The sequence below is a fragment of the Nicotiana tomentosiformis genome, chromosome 1 (assembly GCF_000390325.3).
Source record: "Nicotiana tomentosiformis chromosome 1, ASM39032v3, whole genome shotgun sequence".
In the NCBI taxonomy this organism is placed as follows: domain Eukaryota; kingdom Viridiplantae; phylum Streptophyta; class Magnoliopsida; order Solanales; family Solanaceae; genus Nicotiana; species Nicotiana tomentosiformis.
In genome coordinates, this window is record NC_090812.1 from 45,291,106 (window position 1) to 45,302,605 (window position 11,500).

General features: G+C 43.1%; 1 pseudogene; it reads right to left on the bottom strand.

Annotated features, from left to right (window-relative positions):
* Window positions 1-6,996: 6,996 nt before the first annotated feature.
* LOC117275006 (small ribosomal subunit protein uS4m-like) lies at window positions 6,997-8,782 on the bottom strand (annotated as a pseudogene).
* Window positions 8,783-11,500: the final 2,718 nt, after the last annotated feature.

Sequence of the window (11,500 nt, forward strand, 5' to 3'; positions counted from 1 at the left end):
AGGAGATCTGCACTTACGCCCATACAAAGCCTTGTACGGAGCCATCTGAATACTGGAGTGGTAACTGTTATTATATGCAAACTCGACAAGAGGTAGATGTTCATCCCAACTTCTTTTAAAATCCAACACACATACTCGTAACATATCCTCGAGCATCTGAATTGTGCGCTCGGCTTGTCCATCAGTCTGTGGATGAAAAGCTGTGCTGAGATTCACCTGAGTCCCTAGACCTCTCTGAAATGACCTCCAAAAATGTGCTGTAAACTGAGCCCCACGGTCAGATATAATAGAAACTGGTACTCCGTGTAGCCGCACTATCTCCTTAATATATAACTTGGCATAATCTTCTGCTGTATATGTAGATCTGACCGGTAGGAAGTGAGCTGATTTTGTGAGCCTATCGACTATCACCCATATGGAATCGAACTTACGATTAGAACGAGGTAAACCCGTGATAAAGTCCATGTTTATCGCCTCCCATTTCCATGTCGGGATCTCTATAGTCTGCATTAGCCCTCCAGGCTTCTGGTGCTCTATCTTCACTTGCTGGCAACTAGTACATTGGGCGACAAACTCAGTAATGTTCTTCTTCATATCATTCCACCAGTACACATCCTTAATGTCATGATACATCTTCGTCGACCCAGGATGGATGGAATACCATGAATAATGTGCCTCTGACATAATCCTGTCTCGTAGCCCTGCTACATCTGGAACACACAAACGACCCCTATATCTGAGAACCCCATCTCCCTTTAGCTCTAACAGTGGCTTCTTCTGCTGCGGAACTCGCTCTCTCAACTCGACCAACTCTGGGTCCTCGTACTGCCTTTCCTTGACTTCAGCTATGAGGGATGATTTTGCAGTGTTTTGGAGTACAACTCCACCATCCTCAGAATCTACTAACCGAACCCCCAACGAAGCCAATTGATGAATCTCTCTAGCTAATTGTCTTTTCTCGGGCTCTACATGTGCTAAGCTACCCATAGATCGGCGACTTAAGGCATCTGCTACAACATTAGCTTTCCCTGGATGGTAGAGAATGTTAACATCGTAATCTTTCAATAACTCAAGCCATTGCCTCTGTCGCAAATTCAACTCTTTCTGCTTGAAGATATATTGTAGGCTTTTATGATCAGTAAATACATCAACATGAACACCATATAAATAATGCCGCCGTATCTTAAGTGCATGGACAACCGCAGCTAACTCTCGAGGTCGTGGGTCGGATAATTCCTCTCGTGCTTCCTCAACTGCCTTGAAGCATACGCAATTACCTTCCCATGTTGCATCAGGACACATCCTAACCCGACACCTGATGCATCACAATACACGGCATAACCCTCTAGACCCTCTGGAAGTGTTAGAACTGGAGCTGAGGTCAACCTGTTCTTAAGCTCTTGGAAACTCCGCTCGCAAGCCTCTGTCCATTGAAACTTAGTTTCTTTCTGTGTCAACTTCGTCAATGGTGCCGAAAGGGAAGAAAAACCCTCTACGAACCTCCGATAGTATCCTGCTAAGCCTAGAAAGCTACGAACCTCTATCGGAGTGGTAGGTCTAGGCCAAGATTTCACGGCCTCAATCTTCTGAGTGTCTACCTTTATCCCTTCATCTGATACAATATGCTCCAAGAATGCTACAGACTTCAACCAAAACTCACATTTAGAAAACTTAGCATACAACTTACGATCACGGAGGGTTTGGAGTACCGCTCGCAGGTGGTCCGCATGCTCATCCTCTGAACGGGAATAAACCAGAATATCATCAATAAATACTATCACGAATAGATCTAAAAATGGCCGGAATAGGCTATTCATCAAGTCCATAAATATGGCGGGGTGCATTAGTCAACCCGAAGGACATGACAAGGAACTCGAAGTGGCCATATCGGGTCCTGAAGGCTGTCTTTGGAATATCTTTTTCCCGAACTCTGACCTGGTGGTACCCCGACCTCAAATCTATCTTTGAAAAGCATCTAGCCCCCTGCAACTGATCAAACAAGTCATCGATCCTTGGAAGTGGATACTTATTCTTAATAGTTACCTTGTTCAGCTGCCTATAATCGATACACATCCTCAGCGAGCCGTCTTTCTTCCGCACAAATAGTACCGGTGCACCCCAAGGTGAGGTACTGGGCCTGATGTAACCTTTCTCCAGCAAATCTTTTAACTGCTCCTTCAACTCCTTCAATTCGCCAGGTGCCATTCTATACAGAGGGACGGATATTGGTTGAGTTCCTGGAAGCAAATCGATGCTAAAATCAATCTCTCGCTCTGGAGGAATACCTGGAAGCTCATCTGGAAACACATCTGCATACTCTTTGACTACGGGAATAGACTGAAGTGTAGGTATCTCAGCATCTGCATCTCTAACTCGCACAATATGATAAATGCACCCTTTTGCGATCATTTTCCTCGCCTTCAGATAGGAAATAAACCTACCTCTGGGTGTTGGTGTATTACCTACCCATTCAAGGACTGGCTCACCCGGAAAATGAAATCTGGCTGCCTTTGCTCGGCAATCAACTGTGGCATAGCAAGCTGCCAACCAGTCCATGCCCATGATAGCATCAAAATCCATCATCTCTAGCTCAACTAGGTCAGCTGAGGTCTGACGACTACAAATTGTCACCGTACAACCTCGGTAAACCCGTCTAGCAATAATCGATTCTCCGACCGGTGTAGATACTGCAAAAGGATCACTTAGTATTTCAGGCACTATACCAAAATTCCTCGCGACAAATGGGGTAATATACGATAAAGTAGATCCTGGGTCTATCAAAGCATAAGCATCGTGAGAGCAAATGGTTAATATACTTGTCACAACGTCTGGTGAAGACTCCTGGTCCTGTCGACCCGCTAAAGCATAGATACGGTTCTGATTACCACTTGAACTGGAACCTCTACCTCTGCCCCGACCTCTACAAGCTGAAGACTGAGACTCGCGCCCTGAAGGATGCACTGACATAGATGATCCTGTTGCTGAACTCGCTGGTTGAGCCTTTCCCCCCGAATATCTATTTAGGCAATCTCGCATCATATGCCCTGGACGCCCATATGTATAACAAGCATCAGAACTTGCTCGGCATTGGCCCAAGTGTCCTCTACCACAGATGTCACACCGTGGAGGAAATGACCATGTCTGCGCAGATCCTCGCTGTCGCTGCAAACCCGACGCCCGTGAGCTCTCACCTGGTCCTGACTTAGTATAACGGTCATACCTGTAACCCTGTAACTGAGGTAGCAGAGGCCTAGGTGGCCGTCCGAAGTACTGGGTCCTATAACTACCCTGATATTGCTCCTGAGACCTGGGAAATCTCATCCTCTTACGTTGCCCTTGCTCAGCCCTCTCTGTACCCTGCTGCCGACGCCTACCCCTTTCTATATTCTGGGCGAATGCCTGAATCCAGGAGATATCCATACTATCCTACAATGCAGCGGTGGCACATGCCTCGGTTAACTCTGGGGCTAACCCTGCTATAAACCTGTGAATCCTGTCCTGCATAGTAGCAACTATGGATGGTGCATATCTGGCCAATGAGTCAAAACAGAGACTATACTCCCGAACACTCATATTACCATGCTTGAGGGCTAGAAACTGATCGACTCGAGCCTGTCGGATCTCCCGCGGTAAGTACTGGTCAAGGAAGGCATCTGAAAAATTCTCCCAAATAGCTGGAGGTGCATCACGTCCCCTGGACCTCTCCCATCCCTCGTACCAAAGGATGGCTATATCTCGGAGTCGAAAAGCTACTAGCTCAACTGCCTCTTTCTCCGTGGCATGCATAACACGAAAGATCCTGTGAAGCTGATCTATGAAATCCTGCGGGTCCTCCTTCTGATCTGTCCCCGTGAACTCTGGGGGACTCAAAGCAATAAACTCTCGGACCCTTGAACTCCCAGACCCCTCAGAAGTTCCTGCACTAGCTGATGCCCTAGACTGTTGTTGGGTAGCTACCAACTGTGTCAACAAATGCACCGCACTCCTCAAGTCCTGATCTGATGGAAGTGGAGGGGGAACTGGATGTGCGATTTCCCTAGGAATCTCCGTAGTTAGTGGAGGAGCCGGTAATGGCTGAGTAGGGGTCTCGCCTTGAGCCTCAGACTGGGCCACATCTACTGGGGGTACCCTGCTGGTCCCCTCACTTACTGCTGTATCTCTCCTCTGGCTAGCCGTAGTCTTCCTAGTCACCGTCATCTGTGCATGCAAACACCAATACATAAGTTTAATTCAAATTTCCTATAACTCAGTTCTATGGCACGATTTAGATTTCAAAGAAGGGTAACCAACTCCTAAATGCCCTGTAGTTCCCTGCTTATATAATGTGGTGCACAACACATCTATAAACAAGACCCTACTAGACACGGCTTGTAGACTTCCTAGGACAGAACTGCTCTGATACCAAGTTTATCATGCCCCGAACCTAGGAGCGAGACAAGCACCCGGTGCCTCACCTAACCTGGCGTACCAAATTGCGACTAAGGGACTCTGAACACATAATGTCATACTTTGGCCATGGGGCCACCTTGCAAGACAATTTGCGAAGCAAAATATAAAACTGAATGGAAACTAGCGCTAACTAAACATCAATATAAAGCTAGGCTGAAAAGGCCGTCATAGCTACTACAGCTGACAAACCACCAAATTATACATACCAGGCCTACAAACCCAACATACTGCACTAACCAACAGGATATGTCTACAAGCCTCTACTGATAGATATATTGTGATCGGAACAGGGCCCCGACCTACCCATATTATATATATAATTACATACATAAGATGCACACAAAAACTTAGACCCGATAACTCCGAAGGATGTGGAGCTTACCGATCAGGCTAAACTCTGGAAATACCTACTGAGGAGGTCTACTCGTCTGTCTATCTGAACCTGCATGCATGAAATGCAGCGTCCCTGAAAAAGGGACGTCAGTACGAAATAATGTACCGAGTATATAAGGCGATAACATAACTAAAAGTTGAAACTGAACTGATAATATAATAACTGAAAATAATTAGGAGTCAGAGATGATCTGGAGATATACTTACCTGTTGATACTGACTCAACTCCTTCAATACAGTAAGTAAAATAATTGTACGGCGTTATAAGGCTCGGTATATATAACTGCTCTGCCGTAGTAGGCTCGCTCATAGGCGCTGGGCCATACTAGGCTATGTATCTCGACCATGCTGGGCTCACTCATAGGCGCTCGGCCACAGTAGGCTCGGTATATAACTTTTCATCTGATCAGAGGTTGCCCAATAGGGGCCTGCCCATCGATTATAGCTCGATGGTAATGAAAATACTGTAATACTGTATATATAGGCTTGCTGCTCTCTTGACTGGAAGAAGACAATACTAAATTGAATATAGAATCTCGATAAGGAATAATATTGTAACTTATGAGACTAGAATAGTGTGAATAAATTCATGAATATGAACTTCTCTTTTTGTCTCATTACTAACACATGTAGCTACGAGATCATGCCAAAATGAAGGAAGGCTTAGCCTTAACATACCTTATCACAATCTTTCCAATCACCAAGTTGAACTCACCTCTTTGCACCTTAATCTACAAGAACAATAATAATACTATCGTTAAGTTATGAAAGGTACAACTATCGCACAACGAACGACAAACTTATTTTGTATTAAAACGGGCAGCATCTCCCCTATAATCCTTACTTCCTCCAAATTCAAGATAACACCAACAATACAAGAACAGAACAATAACAACATATATACATCATTTTCCAGCCCTATATACACCATCAAATACTACAAAACAGCCCAACACACCCCAATCTCTTCGTACACAAAACGACCACCGTAGTAGTGTCAAACGACCCAAAAATGTTATGATGAACGACCAGCCAACCACCCTACATTTATATGGTGTTTATAAACCCCCTTCCTCCTCCAAAACTCCACAAAATAGTAGTAAAACACGCAGCCCAACAGCAACACAAAACAGTCCACAAAACAGTCCGCTACAAGTGAATAACTCGAACTCACGGCTTCCGATCACCGTCCCGTGAGTTCTTACAAGTATAGAACGACTTACCATGAATTTACAGAAGAAAAATTGGATGAAAGAGAGAAGTAAACTCACCTTATTTGTTGGATAACTCAGCTCTTATCTTGGTTCTTCAAACTCTAGGTTTTACCTCCAATTGGAGCTTGAAAGGGAGAGAAAATCAATTAGGGTTTGTGGGAAATTTTTGGGAGGATTCTTTGTAGAGCTTATGTCTGGTTATTATGCTCTATTTTAAGTCTAATATATGAAGAAAATAGGCCCTTAAAAGGCCTCTTTGGACGACCCGAAATAGCCCATTTTTGGGCTTTCATTTAAGCAAGTAGGTGACACACCTACTTGTCACCTAGCAGCTTGCGCAGTATCGCACAAATGCCCATATCTTTCTACTCCAATGTCGTATTGACAAACGGTTTAATGTGTTGGAAAATAGACTCATAGATATTTAATTTAATGGGTGGAACACCCTATAACTCTAATTATATTGGGAGAAAATCGCAGTTACATTCGATCCAAAATTTCAGTAAAACTTATGAGTGTAACTTGTGATGACTTTCATCGACTTTTGTTCCACAACTCGCTTGACATTAAAACATAACACACGGATGTCATACGACTAATATAAATCATAACATAATCTCCTTATCATGTTAATCACCCTAGTCTCACCCCAAAGGTACATGTTATAACATTCCCAACTTGTCGACTTTCGACGAAACATTATTTTATTTAATTGCTTTAGCTTCTGAACTGTCCAACCCTCTTTGTACTTGTTGTTCATGATCTTCAATATTTGTAACCTCAGAGGTAACATGATTAACTTACTTTATATACTTTTAAATATTATCTCATTTTTGGTCCTACATTAGTTTGCTTACGACATATTTTTACGTACGAAAATATAGGGTGTAACAATCCTCTCTCCGGATAGATATGTCCCTATGAGCGACTACGCCGATCTTTATATTTTTTGGCCACGTCCCTTTTTTCTCCGAATAAAAAGGTTTGGATCTTTCAATCTTATGTTGTGAGGTATGTGACCTATGTTAGGTCCATAAGATACCACAGTTTTTGGTGTTCTATGATTAACCTTTGAATAATGAGTAGGTAGTTCGATCCTTTTTATTTTGATCTTTTTAGTAAACTAATGGGGGGATGCGGAGCAATAGGTCGAATTACTATATAAAGAAGAGTTGTAAACTATAGGACTTCTTGAAATGATACAAATCCCTCTTCATTTTGTTGTGCTCAGTGAATGAACTACCTAAGCATACTTTTTCGGATCCAAACTTCTTTGTTCTTTCTAAGTCTTCTTCTTGCATAGAAGAACACAGTTGTTGCAAAAACCGGGATTTTAGTAGTAGAAAGCATCCCCTCTTAGTTTTTAGTAGGCAGAACCATTCTGTTTTGGTTCTTCTCCACGGGTGATCCAGGAATTTTCCTATTAGTTTTTCAACTGAGATTCGATATTGAAGGATCTCTTTATTTCTTCACCGCGGGTCCTCACATCATTTTCTTGAAAAGATATTCACGCTAATGTTAACCATTAGCCGGAAGGAGCTCTTTTTGTATTGAATGTGTTTTCAAATAGCAATCCATCGTGTCGGTAATAAGACTTAGAGTAAACGAGCAATTCAAGCTCCTTACAGAAGGCAGTTCAGCTTGATAACTCGATAAGCTGTATTGACAGAACAAAACCACTCTTTCAAACGTAAGCTCAATCCCAACCTATTCTTCTTAGCCTAATAGTCTATTCGTGGAAGTAAATTATCCTAAATTATCCAAAAAGTCTCCTTACTAGACCTAATTCCATTCTGGGATTCCACGCTTCGAAAAGTCTTTTTTCATGCGTCTATTGTAGCCTATGTGTCCCAAAAAAGAACGTGCTACGCCCGGGCCCCTTTTAGTAGATGCGATTAGGATGAAAGGACTTTCTTTCATTAATATGCAGTGAAGGTGCATAGCTTCTTTGAACGTCCCGCTGATTGACCACTACATTTAGGGATGGGTCTAATCCCGAAAGAGAGGGTAACATATCCTATATAGTAGTAAGGTCTTATCCCATTATTAGTAGCCGAATTGCGGGCCGACTAATTCAGGAAAAAACATTCACATGTGCATGGGAAGACTAGAACATGTTTAATAAGCCTTAGTCGACCTCCAGAGGACAACAATTTTCTTTCACAATCTGAGATTCTCTTTTTCATTTTCTCCAGTAGTGGAAGGTTCTCCCTTTATTCTCTCGAGGGACAAGAAAACATCCAGGTACTTGATAGGAAAACTACCATTTTTTATTCCTCTTTAATGATCTTGAATTTCTGCGTGGAGCTCTGTTCGAGAGGAAGCACTGGCTCTTATCAAAATTTACCTTTTGTCCATTACAACATTACAATCAGTTTCTTACTTCTTTCCAGAAAGCTTTTCTGCTTCCTCAGATTTCGTTTATGGCAATTATATAATATTAGAACATCGTTATCAAAGAGAAAGTAGGAGAGTGTTGGCCACGATCTTGAAGCAGGGTTAGATGCTATCATTTTTAATGATACCAAGTCCCGACTTAGCACTTCTTCAGCTAAAATCAACAAGCTAGGTTTGGAACGCTTTTCGCAGCCCTCGAGAAGCTGGAAAGTACCCATGTGGCACACCATCCACAAGCACTCCAAAGTGTTCATTACATAAACATCCATGTATCCAATTCCGCCATTTATCACAAAAGCCCATTCGATCCAAAAAGATGCTTTTGCCATATTCTAACTTTCTTTTGACCCCCCTCCCTCCGATGTTGTCTATAGGTTAAAATCCCCTATCACTTAAAGCCACCTCATGAGCCAAGGAGATCTTCTCTACAATAGTGAGTCCTTCAACAAAAGCGTCCCTTTTTCCTTAACTATTTTTATAGGGTGAATCAAACTAATTCTTCGAGCTAGACAAAATCTTATAGAAAACGTTACAAAGCTCTCATTCAAATATCCCATAAATAAAGGTAGGTCGGAATTGGTGAAAATTGGAAGGTCTTTAGACTTAGGGCTTAACAGCGCCATCAGCAAAGAAATTATGAACCGCCCTGACCAAGTCATCAACAAAAATATTCCAACAGTGATAATAAAAAAGACCCGGGAATCAAAAAAATGAAAGGATAGGGGAGTCACAGCCCCCAACGAAGAGAGTGGTTACGTTTACTATGTCCCCTTTATTCCCGACATGCTATGGTGCCCCAAGGCTGTCTCGTGAAGATCTTCGATCCGAACCTTCGCATCTACTCTCTTTTAGATGATGAACCACACCTTCTCTATCGCAAGAATATAGCGATCGAAGAGCCTTGGCTCAACTGGTTTGCGTATTACACCGTATTGCCCAAAGGGGGCATTCTGCTAGAGCGTAGGTGAGTGATAAGAATCGGAGGCATGCCCGAAGGGCTGCGGCAGCAGTGTGGTTCCAGATGCTATCGCTAGATTGAGATCCGCAGGGTGGTGGGTACTTCGACTGCCTTGTATCAGGATAAGAGAAGGGGAGCTGGTAGGCTTAGTAGGGTTCGAACCTACAATATCACAGTTATGAGATGTACATTTAAACCAATTAAACTATAAGCCCCTACGGATCTCTACATGCAATTCGCTCACTTCGGGAAGAGCGGAAGGAAAGAGAAAGCCTTTGTCCTATCTGTTTGCAGGGCCTGCTGGGCTTGCTTCTCATGATATTGGGTGAGGGAATCAGAAATGGTCTCAAAAACCGGGCGGGCGGGCTTTTGGGCACACGGAAAAATAGAAGTGGGTGGAGGGTGCTTCTTAGCTAGAGTTGGGGGTGGGGTCGCTATAGTGGCTAGGGTGAGTCTTCCTACACAGCAGGATGCCCGGTTCTAGACAAAGCTGCAGGGATTACCACCACATCCTTTCCCGATAGACTTGAAGTTTTTCATAGGCAGGCGGGGTAGAAAATCTTCTCTCAAAAAGAGACAGACCAGAGATGACAGAGGAAGGTATTCGGTTAAAAAATGATACGGCAGTCAAACAGCTTCAGTCCAAAATTGACTAAGGACAGAAGCAAGCTACAAGCCTTAGAAACCGCTTTCCTGCAGACCTTATGTAAAAAAAAGCAGCAAAGAAAACAAGACACTAAGTTATTGCGCTAACTCACTAGCTCTAGCGCACTATGATTTTTTAGCCTCCTACAGGTCCCTTCAATCCCTCCGCCTTACACGGACTGAAAAGAGTTCCTAAGGCGGATTAGTGGTTTATTTTCAAAATGGATTTTATTTACCGTAGCTTTTAGACAACTAACAACTAAGCCACTAATCATACAGTTAATAAAATAATGTCGGTCACTACTGAGACAGCTCATAAAAGTCATTTCAGGTTCAAGGGCTAAAGCTTCTCTTCGGAGAATCCCTTCGCTACACTCGACATAAAGGCACCTACGAACTCACTCATAATGAAACTCATCAAGTAGGTATTTCTAGTCTTTGATAGGAAGGTTTGGGGAAGATCAAAATGGAGTATGTTATTCAAATAGAGGGTTTTCACGGGGGTATAGTCCACGGCTTTATCCTTAAGCTAGGTTGGGCTGTAGTTCTTGTATTGGGCAAACCCAAGCATTAAATAGCGTCGTTTAGTTGCGTGAAGGGAGTAGTCATCTTGTTGCTGGTAGGTGCGACTATGTGAGTTGACAACATTACACCGCGGTATGTGTGAGTCAAGATTTTACTTAGTTATCCAAAGGACCCATTTGAATTACTGCAGACTAGTTTCCTCCCATATACCCCTGCTGATGCGTATTTCCTACCATTGAAGAAAATAGAGAAAACAACGAATCCCACCATCGTCGTAAATAGTTGCCCTACCTGATCCATTTCAAATCTAGCCGGAGGTCTTCAAGCCTTGTTACGGACTAAAATCCTAAAGAGAAGCGACCCCAATCCCTCCCAGCCCAGGTTAAAGGTCTTATCGCCCTTTTTTCAGGGGCTGAGTCAAGTTCGTTACGGTTAGCAAATCAGCCCCGCATCATATCAATAGTGATTCAGATCACCTACCCAAGCTTTCCTAACCTAATTATGTGTGAGCAATCAATCGTGACCATTCGACCGATCCATAATGAAATAACCTGTAGATAAAAGTTGTTTATCGACCGGTGGACTCATCCACAATGTCGTTTAGGCTCTCCAGTTAAGTTGGTTGTCCGCCGCCTTTCTTTCCCATGCCCGAGATGGCCTTATGGTCAATTCTTATTCTGTTTGTTGGAAGGTTCGTCCGGATCTCTTCCTGGGTCAGCCCACTCAATATTTGAGAGAGGGTAGGCTTTTGGCGGCCGCAGAAATGGCGGATAAGGCAGCGAATGATACATACTTGGAAATAAGAAGATCATAGATAAGTTTTTTCATGCCTCGACTCTCCCTCAGTTCATTCATAAATCATGGTAGTCTTTTCATGGATATTACTGGGAACGGAAATGTGCCTGGGTTTAACAACAAC